Raw genomic sequence first — 18,492 nt, 5'->3', positions numbered from 1 at the left:
AAAAGAGGATGATGCCACCTGCTTCTCCCTCGAGACCGCGTCCCATCATGACCGTTGTGTTTGCTGCATACAATGCTCGAGTATAGAATTAAATCAGCATATATCGGTATGATGTTAAATTCAGCTATGTATTGCGTAAGCTTGAAATGAGGACGCCCATGTCGTGAACTATTTGACCGTCGTGAATAGGATGTGGAGTATGCGAAGAAATCAGACTAGTTATGACAGTTATCGCCTCTTGCTGTAAACATTCAGCAGACGATATGTGCGATCAATAATTCAAATTATATTTAAAAGAAAATATTAAACAAGATAAATTGACGTTAAGAAATATTAAATTACATAAATTTACATCAATTTGAAAAAACTCGGCGTTTTTCACATATATATAAATTAATCATAACGAAATCACAATTGTTATTGCTTTGATAACCGCACTGTTTTACATATACATTCCGTCCAAGACCTGCACGCTATACTCATCTAGACCACCGAGGTATTTGTTGCAACTTTAGTCAATGGGAAATATCCGTATGCAATTAAGAGAATTTAATTCGTGCACATTTTGGACAACACGTTGAAGAAACACGTTGGCGTGGCAAGATAAAATATATAATTCATTAAGATGCTTACGAAAACATTCACCATAAAGCTCTTCACCTATAAGAGACCTCTGTTAGTTGCGCAAATATGTATAACGTTACCGCCGGGTAAATATTCGACAGACTTAATGATTTTTGTGAACATTAACAGTGCAGATACAATCACAGCATGCCCGATCAATAAGCATACGTGCCAATGCAATTGCGTGAAGTAAATTAATTTTACATTCACAAGAATGTATATAGCAACAACTTAAAGTGTTATATATATTTGTTAAGTGTTTTTTTTTGTCACGAACAGATCGTATACATATCGACTCGATCACATTCACTTCAATTTAAATATTATCTTCAATATTATCTTTAATATTATTTTCAAAGCTTAAATGCAATAATATGTGTCTAATGACGTCACCGACATCATCTAAACACACCGTAGCTATTTTATCCCGACTCCCAAATGTACATAAACAGACATAAATTGAACATACTCATGCTTGCTTGGTATGCCTTCAAGGCTAAAGCTAATCCAGTTTGCTTACATTAATTTGATAGAATGTAATACCAGTATGCAATATAAGCTTATTTGATTATGCTTTCTAATTTGTTTGAAAAGTCTGTCGGAGTCTGGGCTATTGACAATTTTACATGATGGGAAAAGGAGGATCTGTCACTCGCTGGATATCTAATAAAATGTGTCGTGTTCTGAGAAATCTTGGCATAATGCATGTGCGTAAAGTGTCGTCCCAGATTAGCCTGTGCAGTACGCTTAAACAAGATTTTCGGTAAAAAGGGCCTTCCTTTAAACTAAAAATACATTAAAGCGGAAAGTGGCGTCCCTGATTAGCCTGTGCGGATTGCACATGCTAATCTGGAATGACACTTTACGCACATGCATTAATACCAGTTTTCTCAGAACGCGGCTCAAATGTGTATCATGTTTACAGTTTCAGTAAAAATGCAATCGAAATTTAACTGAGTTCCTGAAAACCTGAAAATTGAAAAACTTATTAACATATCATGGTTTAACCGTCATTGTATAATGATATTTTTAAATATGTATTGGGGTTCTATTGGGGTTCTACCACGAAGAATGTTCCGCTATGTTCAAGAGACACATAATCCAAGCAGTTGGCTGACGACTATAACTTCAAATACACTAACCATAACCGTTTTGTGTTTGTTTCATGTGTACATCTTGATGGCCCTATGTAGTAATGTTATCGTTCGGTACAGTCCTTAAAAGTATTTTTTTAGAAAGAAAATGGAGGTCAACAAACTGTTTCATATGCTATGCAAAACAACTAAGTTTTTGCTCTTAAACTCGATGAGAAGACACGTGTTGCATATGTAGTAATTACGAATTATTTTATGTTTAAATGTATTAAATAGTAGACTAATTGTATTAAAGAAACACACAATATTTTGCAAATTTGTCAGTGTTTTTTTATCGTACATTTTGTAAATGGCGGCTTCATGACAGTCAACACTAATCTTTTTAAAAAAGGGGAACATCCCCTTAAGGTCAAAGCTCGATAAAACTAATAAGACATGGGCATTTATATTCGTATTACCTCCTATATGGCACTGGTATCGTACGTATTTGAAACCGTTATACCTCTTTTTTTTATAGTTTATTCTTCGCATACTTCAAAGAGCTCTAGAATTGTGCATCCAAAACTTAAGTTTAAGAAAACATGTAAAACACTGATTCTGCAACATTCCGAGATTCCATCCTTAATTTAATTTCTGAACCATGTTTTTACAAATTCCACTGTTATTAAACTAATATAGACCAAGTGAGTTTTATATTGTATGTGAAAGTGCATACATGCATCATATGTACATAAGAGTTAATAACAAGTGAAATAAAGATCATTTATGTTCACAATCTCCCAGCGACAAATCATAAAATGTTGACAGAAAACTAATATAAATAATTTGGATATATAAGTTTTGTATCATTTTTCCTAGATAGAATATCATAAAAATATTTCAGTGTCAACGCATCGAACGTTTATCCCCACCTTCACAGTCACAGCTTCACGTTTTCCACAACATGAGTTGTTAATAATCAAAAGGAACATGGCACATTTTACTGGGGAAATCGTGTTTATATTTGTTACGGAATGTTCATAGTTTCATGCGCACGCTCAGTAAAAATTTGTAGTTACGAACATGTACGAATTAGGTAAAGGTGATTCGACATCCATCACTAGGTTTAATTATTGAACAAGTTAAATTATTTCCATGGCTTTTTCAAATAACGAACAATACTTATAGACTATTGTGTTCGAATGTATTAATAAATGCAAAACTATTCACTCAGACATATACTTTAAGCGACACATGTCATATTGATGTAGACATTATGTTGTGTACATAGTTAATGACGATACATGAGACGCGTTCTGAGAAAACGGGGCTTAATGTATGTGCGTATAGTGTCATCCATGATGAGCCTGTGCAGTCCGCACAGGCTAATCAGGGACGACACTTTCCGCTTTTATGGTATTTTTCGTTAAAAGGAAGTCTCTTCTACACGAAAATCCAAATTAGGTGGTAAGTGTCGTCCCTGATTAGCTTGTGCGGACTGCATTATGCCCAGTTTTCTCAGAACGCACTTTTTGCACTTTCCTGGAACGGTGTATAAATGTTATCACATCTGACAAAATAATCTGTACCATTTAAATTTAGACCGAGATCTGACATTAATCTAGAAAATGTTTATGTATGCCGACATATGCAATAAATCTTACAAATAATGTATTAGATTATTATTCAAATGACAGGATTATTACTGTTGCGTCTCGGCAAAAGTTTAAAACCATTTTTTATTTTTGTTTTTGTCTATAAAGTTAAGGAAAACCGTTTTTTGAAGTAAAACGAGCATGTGTCAACAATTCCGTTATCAGATACATTATGTGATTGGCTATGGGCTGAAAATGTGCCCTATACTTTTTTCTTTCTCATACTTATTACCATATCCCAGAACAATTTTTTTGTTACAAGCATACAATACGAATATTGCCGTTATACCACTGAGATTCACATACTGTGTTTGTAAGACACCATAACTGTCACTCGTATGTCACCTCACTGTTCACTGGTAGAAACCTGGCATTCAACACGTATATTTGTATAAAACATGTTCAGATCATGTGTAGCCTTTAAAACATGAATACATGTATGTAAAGACTGATTTGGTTTTGGAATCTATTTTGATGGTCGTTTTTAACACCAAGAACTAATTAGTTTTCATAACTACATGTATACGACATTCAGAAATAATTGCAACTTACAAAAATAAATATGTACATGAGAAACAACACCCTGGTAAGAGAAGATTCTGGTTTAATTATATAAATTACTGCTTGTTGTAGAAATACGACTATTCCTCATTTGCGATTTGCGTTTCACAATTTCATTTAAATGAGCATTTCACTTAAAAAAAATTAGATTCCGAGCATGCATATGGTAAATTGAACACGAATGCCATCAGCTATGTTAAGAATTAAATGTCGTTCTATTTAAGATGATATAACTTGCGATGTTCCATCCAAAATTTGAAAGCAAATAACATGTTTGAAGCAGACTGTGTAATTACACCCAGAACGATATAGAATCAGAATCAGAATCGTTTATTCAGACTTAAGCATTACAAGCTCATCGTCATTTACAAACGTATACAATAACAGCATGAAGTAAATACAAACAAAAATATACTCATTTCGAAGAAAGATCAATTTACAATATAAGGAGTAAACATGTTAATGTGTTTTCGTGAGAATGTTATAACATAATTTCAAACGTAGTTTAATAATTGCAGCACTAATTGTATTATTCTTCAACAAGTTGCACTAGGGAATAGAATTATTGTTTCAATCTTCATATGGAAGATATTACTCGTATTTTTGTATGCATTTAAACCTTTGAGTCTTTTTAACACGGTAAAATACATGAATATGAATTCGTATGATGGGCATATATGACCGCATAATCCAACTTTATATTTGATTGTTATTTTTCTTTCGTAGTTAAGTGAAATTTATAGTTATCGGATAGAAATGCTGATAACTTTAAAGCTGTTTGTAATGAAAATCATATGTCGAAATGTGATACGCTTACTTGTAGTCAAGTAATGTATTAGTGTTAATAATAGTTCTTTCCCCTTTGTTGACCACCTATACGAAAAACGAAACTATAGTTGGTCTATAGGGATATTGCTCCTTAGTAAGTGTTAAAATAGTATAAGTTTGCAGGCAATCTTAGTTTTAAAAGTAAAATCTCCATCTATATACACTAGTCAATTTAATTTAAATTGTATCATACCCCAGCGTCGACCATCTATGCGAAAAAAGAAATATAGATGATCTAGGAGTATGTATGCGACAAAATTACTTTCGTAGCAGTTACACAAAACTTTAAATATTTGATAAACAAATAAAAATACAAACAGCACACAAACATACACAAACATGATAAAAGGGGTATGTATGCGGCAAGATTACTTTCGTAACAATTATACAATACATTAAGTATTTGAAAAATAAAAAAAAGGAGAAGCAGCACAAAAAATACACAAAAATGATCCAAGGGTTTGTATGCGTCAAACTTACTTTCATACCAATCATACACTACATTAAGTATTTGAAAAGCAAATAAAAACACATACAGCAAAAAGCATACATAAACCTGAATATTCAAAACGATTTGGGTGTATAAAAGCTTTGGGTGATGTGTAAATCACCGATTTTATAATTAAACTGTAGATATTAACGTTTCTCTTAGTTGGAAAGCTTTTTGGCAGTATGTTGCTAGCTTTTTTAAAGTAGTTTTATTTTCGCTTTGCATTAGTAGAACATATTTAAGCATACTCGTGTTAGCATAGAAATATTTTGAAATATATTCTTTCCGAATATGGATATATATGGGGCACTTTAGGACAAAATGAAACTCGTCTTCTATATCATTTAGCTTACAGAAGGTGCATTTTCTATCTTGTCTAGTCACATTATTATGACGACCGATTTCAATATTTAATTTGTGGGATGATAAATATAATTTGGCCAATACATTTCTGTATTTTGGATTTTCCAACTTGCTAATATATGCTGACTTTTCAAAATTAAGTTTTATTTCTCTATATACATCTAGAGACGTTGAGTTTTCTACTCCTGATCGCCAATCGCTAATATAGATATCGCGAAGTCGGACTCTTAGCTTTGGGATGAATGTTTGAATTTTAACAGAGTTCAGATACATCCGTATTTCATGTAAGCCCGAAGATTGAAGTATCAGACGCACTTTTGATGCCCAGTTTTAACGGAAATTGTTAGCATTTATGTTATTTAATTGTTCGTTTAAAACGGTATTTAAAATACAATTTACTTAATTGACTGTGTGTATCTTTAAAAAGTACTTAACAATTCTAATGTATCTTTCGATATACAGTGGAAATCCACCCAGTTCGCTATACAATGCAAGAGTATTTGTAGAGGGTTTTACATTAAGGACCCATTTACAAAACGTTTTGTGTACTCTTTCTAAAGTTTCACCTTGATCGTAACCCCAAACTTCCGAGAAGTAATTTAATACTGATAGGACATAGGCGTCAAATAGGTTAAACATTATATTTATTGGGACTTTGTTTTTGTTAATTAAAGACATAAGCGCATGTAAAGATCGCAATCCTTTCCCCGCAAGTGTTTTCATTGCTAGAGCGAATGACCCGCCGCTGGTAAACACAACCCCTAAGTAGTTGAAGGAGTTAACAATTTCTACCTCTTGATTATTATAAAACCATTTATCGGTAGCACCTACCCTCCCCCTTTTCGAAAGATCATTACTTTAGTTTTTTCGATGTTTACTGTTAAATTCCATTTTTGACAATATGAATAAAGACTAATGAGATAATTGTGTAGTCCATCTTTGGAATCAGATACGAGCACTGCGTCGTCAGCGAATAGTAATAAGAAAAAAGCGATTTGGTCAATATTTATACCTGCATCTATATTTTCCTGTAAGTGCATCTCAATATCATTTAGAAAGAAAGAAAAGCAGATCGGAGAGGTGATCTTCCCCTGGAATAGCCCAATGTTGCTATTGAAAAAATTTGACAATGTTCCTAAATGTTTTACGCAAAGTTTAACTTCACTGTAAATAGAACGGAGCACGGATAATAATTTTCCGTCGATTCCTAAATGTATAAGTTTGTACCACAGTCTATTCATATCTATGCAGTCATATGCTTTACGATGATCCACAAAACAGCAATACAATTTTTTTTATAACATATTTGTCTCTGTATCAGCGAGTTTAAAATAAACACTGGGTCTATACAGCCATAATTGGTTTTAAATCCAAATTGAGTGTCCGTTAAAACCGAGTTTTCGTCAGCCCATAATTTAAGTCGCTCGTTCAATACTATAGTAAACAATTTAGAAAAACAGCTTGTTAGTGTAATCCCCCTATAATTATTTGGGTCGGATTGGTCACCTTATGAATGGGGATAATCATGCCCGAGGCCCAAGCACGGGGAAATGACTTTGAGTTCAATATGTGATTAAAAAATGTGTTAAGCGGGCGGACTATTTGTGGTGCGCATACCTTAAAATATTCATACAGAACATTGTCAATCGATGATGATTTATTAACACCAAGTTTTTTAATTGCTTTTAAAATTTAAGTGTCCGAGATTGGGCTATCTAGGCATTCAAATATCGATCCAATATCTTGGTCATTATCAAACTGGCTAATAAAGTTTGAATAATCATCATTCGTTTGCGTGTCGCCACTAGACATGAGTGTATTAAAATAGTTTTTAAATTCTTCATTTGAAATATCATCTCCGGTTGCCGATTGTTTTCGCGATTTAAATATTTTCCAAAATTCTTTCGGTGACTTTCGCCTTGGATCATTCATCTTACGACAGCGGGCATTATTATATGAATTTTTTGACTTTCGACATTGATATTTGTAATCTTTTTTTTTATTATATAGATCCGCTCTGTCCGCGTCCGCCAATGTATTGGTAAATTTTCTAACCGCTTGTTTATATAGGTTATTTTTATTTTTGCATTCATCGTCAAACCACTCTTTCGAATTATTTCCCTCTTGAAAACATGATTTCCGAATACCACAGGTTCTTTCGAAATATTTTTACCGTATTTACATAGAAAGTTGGTAAAAGTCGACGTTAGACAATAAACATCTCCATTTCCGCTGATTTCAATGTTTAAATCATAGATTAGAGAATCTAAATTAGTTGTTATATCGGCAGTAAACACTTCTTTATATTTGTTATCAAATTTGTAATACTTAGGTTTAACATTTCCATTGACGTTCCGACACACAGTGTTCGCTTTTAGTGAGAATGATTGCGGCGCATGATTTGAAAAAGGTTGAAACTCGCCAACGGAAAAAATGGCAAGTAAATCAAAGTTACTACGATGTGTTATTAAATAGTCCACCACGCTTGTGCCGTTATGGGTCATGCATGTAAAAAATGCCCCCATCGCCCGGCCACCGCCCATTTACCATTAAATCAGTTGATTTATCGCTTTACATATATCGAGTAAACAATCACCAAAGCGATTTGAAGTAGAATCTCGAGAAGTACGAGGCGTGGGAGTATCGACGGTAATTACTTCATCGACACCTATATTCCGATCATATTGAATATAATTCGGTTTACTACCGGTTCTACAATTAAGGTCACCAGCTACAAAAAATTTCCCACGATCGTTGAAAGAAAGAATATCTTGCTCCAGTTGGATGAAAATATCTATATTATACATGTTATGGACAGGGGACGTTTTGGGGGCAATATATGTAAAACAAATATATACATTATCATCCATATTAAAAAAGATCTTGTCGAGTTTAACCCAGATAATACAATCGATTGTGTTTCTGACTAAAGTTACACCCTTTCTAATATTATTTTTAATATAAACAATAAGGCCACTTCTTGATCGTTGAGCGCGGCGATTTTGATATTTTCGGAAGGAATGAATAGGGTTAGCGTATCCAATAATATCAATGTTAGAGTTACTGTTATCCATGATTCACCAAGGCATATAATATCGTACTCACAGAGAAAGTTAACAAAATCGATAGACTGCTTTTTGTCGGATGTAAGTCCTTCTACGTTCCATGAAAGGCATTTAATGACACTCTCACTTGTGTCCTAAAACGGTCCACGGTAGAGTTGTTTGTTAATGTACAGTTTATCAACATTGAGATACGCCTCCTTCCCGTCCTTCCGCGCCTGAAGCATTATTGGAACCAGCTGCCTGCGTTTTTCGACGACCTCTTTTGGGTATTGTCCTGAGATCCCAAAGTGTGTTCCCTTTAATTTTCTCGCAGCTCGTCGAACATTTTCCCGCACTGGATAGTCGCTGAATTTGGCGACAATCGACCTTGTCTTGCTGGGATTGAACGGGCTTATACGATGGGCTCTTTGTAACCGGACCTCGCGTTCCTCAATATTAAGTTTTTATTAAATAAATGTAAACACGTTTTGCTCACAGTGTTCCTCCTTTTCCTTGGGCAAATTATGGAATAAGAGATTGTCCCGCATACTGCGGCATTTGAGATCTTGTATTTCGTTTTTTCATTCGTTGACAATGTCTGAGTGTTCTTGGCCGTTTTGTTTGTGTGTTTTCATAAAGATTTCCACGTATTTGTGAGATATAAGAGGAAACCGGTTTCAATCCTTATATTTTTTTACGTGAATGATTAAATTTATTTAAGGATTGCATTGATTTTTAAATCAAACCAATCAAATCTAGATTGGCCGGTTCACAATAAACATTAATATAATGAAGAAAATTAAAACATTATCATAAGTAACCATCCTCACAATTTAGCGGCATCACAGGTAAGCGTTTTAACATTATTGTGGCAAACTTAACATCTTTTTCCGCATATAAAAATATATAATTAATGTTTAAATGTTATATTAAATTTTAATTGTAATAGTTTTAGCAATATACAATCGACAACTGTGTCTGACGCTGAATAATACAATTATGCATGAATGATGCATTTCATTGAAGGGTCTGTTTTCTTGTATCATAAGCCAGTAAAATGTAATGCAATTTAAATGTGAAGAATACAAAAATGAGAAATGTGCCAAAGTGTGCCAAAATGCCTCACAGAATACTGAAACAGTATCTGACGCTAAATTTTGATTTCGCGACAACGCTCCAGCGTGTCGGAATTGATAATTGGACACCACAGATAAATGTGAGAAATTATACATTGGATGTTTATCCAGGCAATAATACCAGAATCTCATATACGTCTTTGAAAATTGAGAACATAGTAACAAAAGATCGATATCGCCGTTCTAAACAGCAAAGACATTGCCAACAATCTATAACTTCTGTCATCATAATTCGACCCAAAATACATGGCACATTACATCAACGATTGTGAATAATTGATGAAGGCAGTAATAATCAATCTGAAGATGAAACGACCAAACCTTTTAGTGTAAAAAGTACAATATTGCATTGACAAACAGCATTGTTAGTTATTTGTATCATGGATTCAAAGAACGTGTTTAACAGAAAAAAAAATGTGTTTTAATTATATTAGTTTACTCTAACATAACAATTCATTATTCGGTCACACAATGTCGTCGAACAGCACAAACGACATCATGGTGCCAGACATCTTTAACAGATTAATAAAAAATCTAGCTATACATCATACGCAAATGGAACAAAGTCTTGCAAATAGTATTGGACCAATGACCAGGCAAGACAGTTCTCTACCATCACGAAGTTGGTACTTCAGTTCATCGTGCCTTGAATCATACTTTAATTCAAAAGTATTAATCGCCCGCCGGTAGCGTAGTCCAAGACACGCGACAAAATGTAGATACGCTGTAAGCGGAGAATTAATAAAATGTTGATTTTCATTGTGACCATGTGTGTTTACTGCTGGCAACCGTTTAATATGTTTCTATTAGTCGGTGATGTTTTAACACATTTCATGAGATGCCATATTTTCATTCGATCTTTATTTTATCTCAAGTTATTGCTATAATGTCAATTATTTATAATCCTCTTCTGTTAGCATGGATGAGCGATTATTTTTTTTAAAGAATTCAAACTTGTGTCACCATGTCTTTATCGACAAAATAGTGATCGGCATTCAAACTGAAACATCACGCCGTATATGCACATAGAAACCGACCCGTCTGTCGTGATAAATAAAACACTACAGAAGGAGAGTAACGGTAATGAAAATGCGAAGAACACTTCAGCCTATTCGCAATCAGAAACTGAAAGGTTTATTTAAACATATAAGGACGACCATGCTATCTCTATGCTGGATTTTGCATACGAAAGCCTTCAGATAGCTAACCAGGGCTAGGACGATAGCAGAACAAGACGATTTCTTATTTGAAATTTACTTCTTTTTTCGCTCCATCTTGATGGTAAAATACTGACAATAAATCAAACAATTAATGTATAATACTGAACGTGACTAGACAGAATACTTATCATGACCGAGAACTATATCAAATTAAACTCTTAAACACTTCATGACTAGACATATACATGCTTATCGTGTCGGAAAAATATTAAATATAAGGGCTTACGAAGACAGTAATTAAAATGAAATAATTGCTGTTACTTAGAAAAAGTATACAACGTTCTATATTAAATCTGTACTAAAGCAATATTAATAAACAAGAAATTCTAACAAAGCTAGGTATAAGAATGACAGAGAGTCAATGATTCGCCCAAACTAAATGACGGGATTGTACACAGTAGGAATGATGACACCAACATATACTATTGTAAACATGTGGGGAATTACACAACAAAATGAAAACGACCAAAATTTACACCATAATAGGCCAAGACTATACGATAAACGAAATACAATTGTGGTTATTGTCGAGTAATCGCCATGCGATGTAACGAAACGAGAACGAGGCTAAACAGCGCAAAGCAGTGTAACGACAAGTAACAAAAGGAAAGTGAAGAGACGTAGCTGAAAATAACAATTAAGTAACTGAAATCATGTCTGCCCTCTTTCACCCAAGTACTGTCAAAAAGTACTTATGAAGAGCATTTGGGACCACCTTTTTGCCGTCATTCGATTTCGTCTATTGTCCTTATGTATATCAACATACCTATAGATATGTATTAATTTTAAAGCACGATAAGTTTGAGTTCAGAATGTGCAAATGCGTAAATGTATTGTTCAAAGCTAATTGGAACTATATTTGTGTGAAGTAATGTTGGAAAAGTGCAACTCCAGAAACTATATCAGGAGCAAAGTCTTGTTTTATGCACAATTTGTATTGCAGAAAAAATGTATAAAGATAAACTGGTAACATCCGCCGAAGAACGGTTAAAGCACTGAATTAATTGTGATGTTCCGTGATATTTTTTGGTAAATATACCTTAGGATTGGCGATTTATGATGTAATACTGGAGCGTTTCATAAATTGAGAAAACATACAAATAAATACAAAGTGACACACTTCAAAATGACAAATGAAAATACATCTTAACGTAAGTCATCACAGGAAGGACAAATCGTATGATTATATTAGAAACAATGAATATGAAAACAACATGAATATTATATTCAAATTATAAATTTAGATTAAAACATTGAATATACCCTTCCGAGGTATGTAGGAGTTGTCTCAAGTAGAACTAACGATACCCTTTCCAAAAAAGCTAATGGGCTGATGCCAATGCTAAAACTGCTACGTTGTAACTGCTAGCTTGAACTATGGCGCTCATGCAATTGTCGCCGTAACGACTTCCTGTTAACATTTCGTCTAATGGATGTTCTTAAGCGCAATTTACTACAATTAAGTGTACATGCATACCAAGACTCTATGTGAATGTTTTTGTTGAAGCTTATGTATTTTTGATATTATTCCCCTTAAAGGCATTTCAAGTCCAGCTAATACATTATAATTCTAAATGCATATATACCCGTATGCATTTTCTATTGAAATACAAGTTAAACTTGTTTAAATATTACCAATTTTATTTGTTCTTACAGACATGTCAATAACACCGCTGAAATGATCATTCGGGTAATAATTACTATGTATTTGCAGGAAGCAGCATTGTTGCATTTTATTTATTGCCAAGTAACTATAACACCATGAAAAACGTTCTTCTTATAATATTGGGACATAGCATTACTAAGTGTGGTACATATTGCAGAAGTTGCAGAACTTGAATGCTTCATGAATTGTTCAATGTCAATTTACAACGACATGATTTAAATAGTTTTAGTTTCATTGTCTTCATAAAACTCCAAATGAGTACATGTAGACTGTCGCACTCAACAAATATTATTAAAGGGTATGACCCATTTCCTTAATTCCGTATGCCAGATATTTACGTACAATAAACAACGCAAGAATGACAAGGACCAAGGATTTCAGATTTCCAACAGAATACACGTGTCAAATAGTGTTGTTGTCACGTAAAAGTAAACAGATCAAAGGTTATCACTATGAATTCACTGTTCTTATTTTTTAAATAGCCAATAATACCATGGGGCGTGAAATGCATATTGTTGTGCTTTTTATGCACTTAACATCTACTACGTAAAGTAAGTTGAACGTAAATAAGCGCAATCACTCAATTATATACAGTTATTAATGTATACATTTTAGTTCAATAGCAATCTTTAATGTACCATTTTGCAGCTTATATCATGACATCAGATATTGCTAAAAAAATATGACATTCAAACACCCCTGGTCGTTTTGATCATGAAGCTCCAGATTTTTGTACACATGGTAAAACAATGACAACTATGCCTTGTAAAATTATTAAAAAAATATTCTGGCATCAAAAAATTATACGTACCAAAGCATTAACCATGGCATTACTAGAGTAGTTTATTTGCAATATGACATAGATAAAGAATGGTAATGAATACCTAAGTAAAGACAATTAAACTGTCAGAAACTTTTAAAAGACAACGGAATGGGGATTTATATCATTATGTTCAATGTGATATCGTTAAGAACATTGTATTTTTTCACTCACTATTCTCAATTTTAAAGCCACACACATTGCCTCTGACTTTGAAATAAAATACATGAAAAATCAATTCATATAGATGCGATATGAAAATGTGCAAAATTGTCATTAAATCTATAGCTATTTAGCAAGTAATTTATTATTTTTCAAACGGTACTGCTTTTAAAACCGAAAGTAGGAATTCTAGACCTATATCTCTATTCATTTCGACAAACGCGATTATTTTTAAGTTTTAAAGCTCAAAAAGGCGGATTACCACCTTGTTACTGCTAGATATATTCTAATTGGCACAGATGAAATTAAATCTATAGCCTTTTAAGCAAGAAATTTATTATTTTTCAAACAGTACCGCTTTTAAAACCGAAATAGGATTTCTAGAAGTATACGTCGATTTCGACAAAAGCGATTATAGTTTTAAAGCGGAAAAAAAGACGGATTTATACCTTTTAACCATCATATATATTCTAATTGGCATAGATAAAATATGTTTCTTATTTATACTTAAATTTACCATGCCAAATAAGGTGTGTGGCTTTAAAACAACACTTACTGCTTTAGTTTCGATTAAGACGATTGATTTTTAATATATTGAACTATGCATATATTTTTCAAATGGATTACAATGTGAACAGTTAAAAATGTAATTTTTAAATCTTTACCAGCATATTCTTACAAAGAACTTCCTTTTTTGACCACACAAATGTTTTTACAAAGGTAACTGCCAACACTGAACACATATTTCATGAAATGTACACTAGCAAGTGTGTTTTTAATTTTGTCAATTCCAAGTCTATTTACTTTATCAGCATCACACCTTTTAAACTGGATTGGTCTCTGTTCAAAATACATTTAATGAAATATAAATAGAAAAACAAAGTTGCATTTGTTAATGTATAACTGCTCAAATTGTTTTCAGCACCTCTCCTGTTCCAAACGCAACTCTGAACACCCCGTCACATACTTGTTTGACACTCGTCTGAGGAAATCATTTAATCAAGCATCAGGCTTAATAAAACTGACAAATCCGCTCTGAACGCCCCCAGACTGTTTGCATATAACCATTTATACGGAAACTTATTTATCGACACAACTTCCAATATTACTCTTTTAGATGTTCATAATATACCATAATCTAATTTGCATTTGGTGTACGGACTTTATATAGTTCTTAATCATCCACTGTCTAACAAGCAACAAACAATAAACTCTGAGGATGATTATTCAGTCGGAGATAAGTCATCTCAAACAACAAGTCAAGCATAATTCAAATATCAAAATAAATGTTTATTCCCATGACAAATGAGTCTCCAAGTACCCACAATCGTGGTCGTCCGTGTTTAGATGAACCTTCTTAGTTTCTTTGTTAAAATAGGCTTGAGTGTATTGATTCAACCGTGTGTACAGTCAACAATTGTCACAAATATTGTCACCATGACAATCGATATTTAATTAGTTCTCCGATTACAGCGTATCTACATATCATCGCGTTCCCTTTATGCGCTTCCAGATCATATGTTCGGCTTTGACCTTGTCCGAAGGGCGTGTTATACTTTTGAATAACACTATATAGTTTTGCTACAAGGCACGATTATACTGAAATACCAAACTCGTGGCGGTAAAGAACTGTCTTGCCTGGTCCTTAGGCAAGGCTACTTGAAAGTCTTCGTTCCATTAAGTTTGCACAACTTGATATATACCCAGTGGAAGTGCACTGGATATTGAGATTATCCAGATGGCAATAATCATCAGTATACATGCGCATGTATTCATCCGTGGCTTGAAGGTGTAAACGATGACTAAATAAATGTCAAACGCAATGTTGCTTGATTTCAGGGTCGATACATACATGCATATGCACAACGACATAGACACTATGTGACATAGGCCGTCGCCTAACACCCACGAGTTCATGAAGCACCAGAGGAGAATACAAGGGAAATAACACACTAACATCATGATGTCTGAAACACAAATGGAGCTAGATTTGTTATAACAATGTTTGTTATTTTCTGAATTGCCTTGTTTCGCTTCACAATGTTCACGAGGTTCAACTGAAGCCATTTACAAACTATACGACGTAATGTATGATGAAAACAACCGGCATTCAAGCGGATTCTATTGAATTGGCAGGACCCCGGGTGATGGTTGCGCAGTTTGACAACATAAGGTAACAGAATAAGAAAGTGTTACGTAATATAATACAAAAAAAAACACATAAATCGTGTAATAAAAACAGGTTCCACGAATCCATTATAATAATTTTAAACGAGGCCGTTTTAACATGTCATATTGTTCCTTTTTGACACTAAGAGTGTTCGTCGTTTCCTCCTAACGATAACGCTTGATTAAAATGCCTTCATCAATTATTCCTTAGTATTGCTGTTATGCGCCAAATGTGTTGTGTCAAATTACGTTTACAGCATATGACGATTATAGGTTGGTTGAAATGTCTTTCATGTTTTGATAAGCAAAATCGATCGTTTGTATCCATGTTTTCGATTTTTAGACGACGTAGATGAGTGTTTGTCTAGGACATTGGTGTAATTGCCTATGTATTAATCAAATTTAAAATGTCTCCAATTGCATCGGTGATAAAAAAACAAATGCGTATTTTCACCACAAAAAGTTTATTAAACAATAAATCCAGAAGGCCTTTAATTGCTTATGAAATATAGCTATTGATATCATCTATAATGAATCGACATCCTTTTTAAAACAAAGAGGATGTCCTCTAAGTTTATGGTGCCATTTTTATTGTTTAGATCTCGACAATAAGGGAAATGTTAAGTAAATGGAAATTTGCAAAACGCAAATCGAAAATAAGGAATAACTGTATTTCTTTTGCAAGCAGTGATTGAAGTACGGCGAATTTACTGTTACCAAAACATTTTTATATGCTTATTTTCACCAGCAATTTCCTCTGTATTTCAAACATAAATGAAACTAATAATATCTGAATGCAAAATAACCATCCACATAGATCCGAAATTCCGATGAATGTTTGTTACATAATCAGCTTAATGGCTTCAAAGACTCCTGAGATGTTTCGGAAAATCTAAGTTGGAAATCCGAAACCTCTATTACTATAGAGTGTACTTTTAATTTGGGACATACGAGTGTAGAGAAGGGTGTCTTACTAAGCAAAGTGTTCAAATTATACTTGGTTTAACAGTAGTACTTCGTATAGCTTGCTTGCTGAACATACACATTATACCGATATAGGTTAAAACATATTAAACGAACAAAAACTTATAGAATGAAGTATCAGTCTAAAACCAATCAAATATTGTATCTCATTACGAAATTGGTAGCACCGACTCACAAAGCTTGATGAACAATCGCGTTTCCTTAATAAGAAAATACAATATGGTTGTACACAATTGTCTAGACGTAACAGTTCAAATGTTATAGTGTGTCGTCATTTGAATTACATGTTTGATATATGCGTTCTAAGATCTATTGTTTATTTTAGTATCCATTAATTTCTTCTACATTAAAGTGAGTCTGTCTTATCATATTCCATGTTACAGATTTTGTTGTCAGATAAGATCAAATGTATAGTACATTCTAGGAAATGTTCGATAAGTAAGAGTATGACTTGCGTTACAATTTTAGGGTTTTAGAAAAGCAGCGATTTTATGTAAATAATGTAAATAATAATTGAAATTGTCGTCTTTCAAACAAGATGCTTATCTTACAGTATTTAGTGGATATAACAGTAAGAAATCCCTTGTGAATGTACTTGGCCCAATTCAATATAAACACAACACATGTCCAGTGTCGGCCATTTTGAATACAACGTTAAATCGCGGATGAATGTCAAGGTTAATAAAAGTAGTTCCAATTAGGCCAGGCAAACATTGTCCAGTGTTAATACTAACATAAACTTTTCAAACTTTTAATATTTTTAACCCTCATACTTTGTTTAACACTAAAAATTTAATTGTTAGAATTTTTTTAATTATTCCTCCGGAATACAATGAGGGCACAAGATTGCACCACCTCCTGGTGACTCTTACTTCGGAACATTCGATCAGATGGCACCAATGCAAGCAGGGACGACCGTTCTTCTTGACATCACACTGTGCCCATTTTGTGAATGTGAGGGAAACACCCTGTGCCAAATCACTCGGCTTAAAACACAGCATAGTTGAGACGGGTCAGTTTCATCATCAGAGGCTTTAGACTCAGTGCTGAAGTGGACCAAGTTTGCACATGATGGCCAAGCCTCTAGATTTCTGTTTAGCACAGAAGGTATAAAATACTTTAAAGACACTGGAGCAGCTTTCTTAGACTTTGCCTTTGGTTTTTTTGAATTAATAAAAGTATGCATTGTGCTACACCTACCAATTTTGAGCATTGCAGACCTAACCGTTTGTGACAACAATGTCAGTAAAGAAATTGTTGACGACTGACACAAGGTGATATTTGTCATCTCAGGTGAGTGAAACATTAACAAACTCTTAACAATATTGTTCGTTAGCACAGTAATGCAAACAAAAATATGAGACAAATTTATAACAAAATAAATGAATTATTAACTTACGTGAAGGTTTTAACAAGCATAAATTAAGTTTGATTAAACATCAAAATAAATAATGCACTTGCAGATTTAGAATAATGCAACATTTATTTTCTTGTAGTGTTCTGTTAACGTCTATTATAGGAGACACTACACGTTTATGTAACACAGAATATTGCATGAGATGGGAACCAAGAGTCAATATTTCTAGGCAAACCCGAAAGTTTTCAACCAGTCCATCATACCACCAAAATTCATTCCCGAATGACAATAATGATTGTTTTGATACATAGTAACACCAGCCAAATAATATGTATTCTTC

The 18,492-nt window shown here is 33.5% G+C and overlaps 1 pseudogene; it reads right to left on the bottom strand.

The window, feature by feature from the left end:
• Positions 1-15,036: 15,036 nt before the first annotated feature.
• Positions 15,037-18,492, bottom strand: part of LOC127858568 (prolactin-releasing peptide receptor-like) — a 32,022-nt pseudogene continuing 28,566 nt past the window's right edge.

The sequence above is a fragment of the Dreissena polymorpha genome, chromosome 14, assembly GCF_020536995.1.
Source record: "Dreissena polymorpha isolate Duluth1 chromosome 14, UMN_Dpol_1.0, whole genome shotgun sequence".
In the NCBI taxonomy this organism is placed as follows: Eukaryota; Metazoa; Mollusca; class Bivalvia; order Myida; family Dreissenidae; genus Dreissena; species Dreissena polymorpha.
The sequence above is the reverse complement of the archived record's forward strand: the minus strand, read 5'-3'. Positions and strand labels throughout refer to the sequence as shown.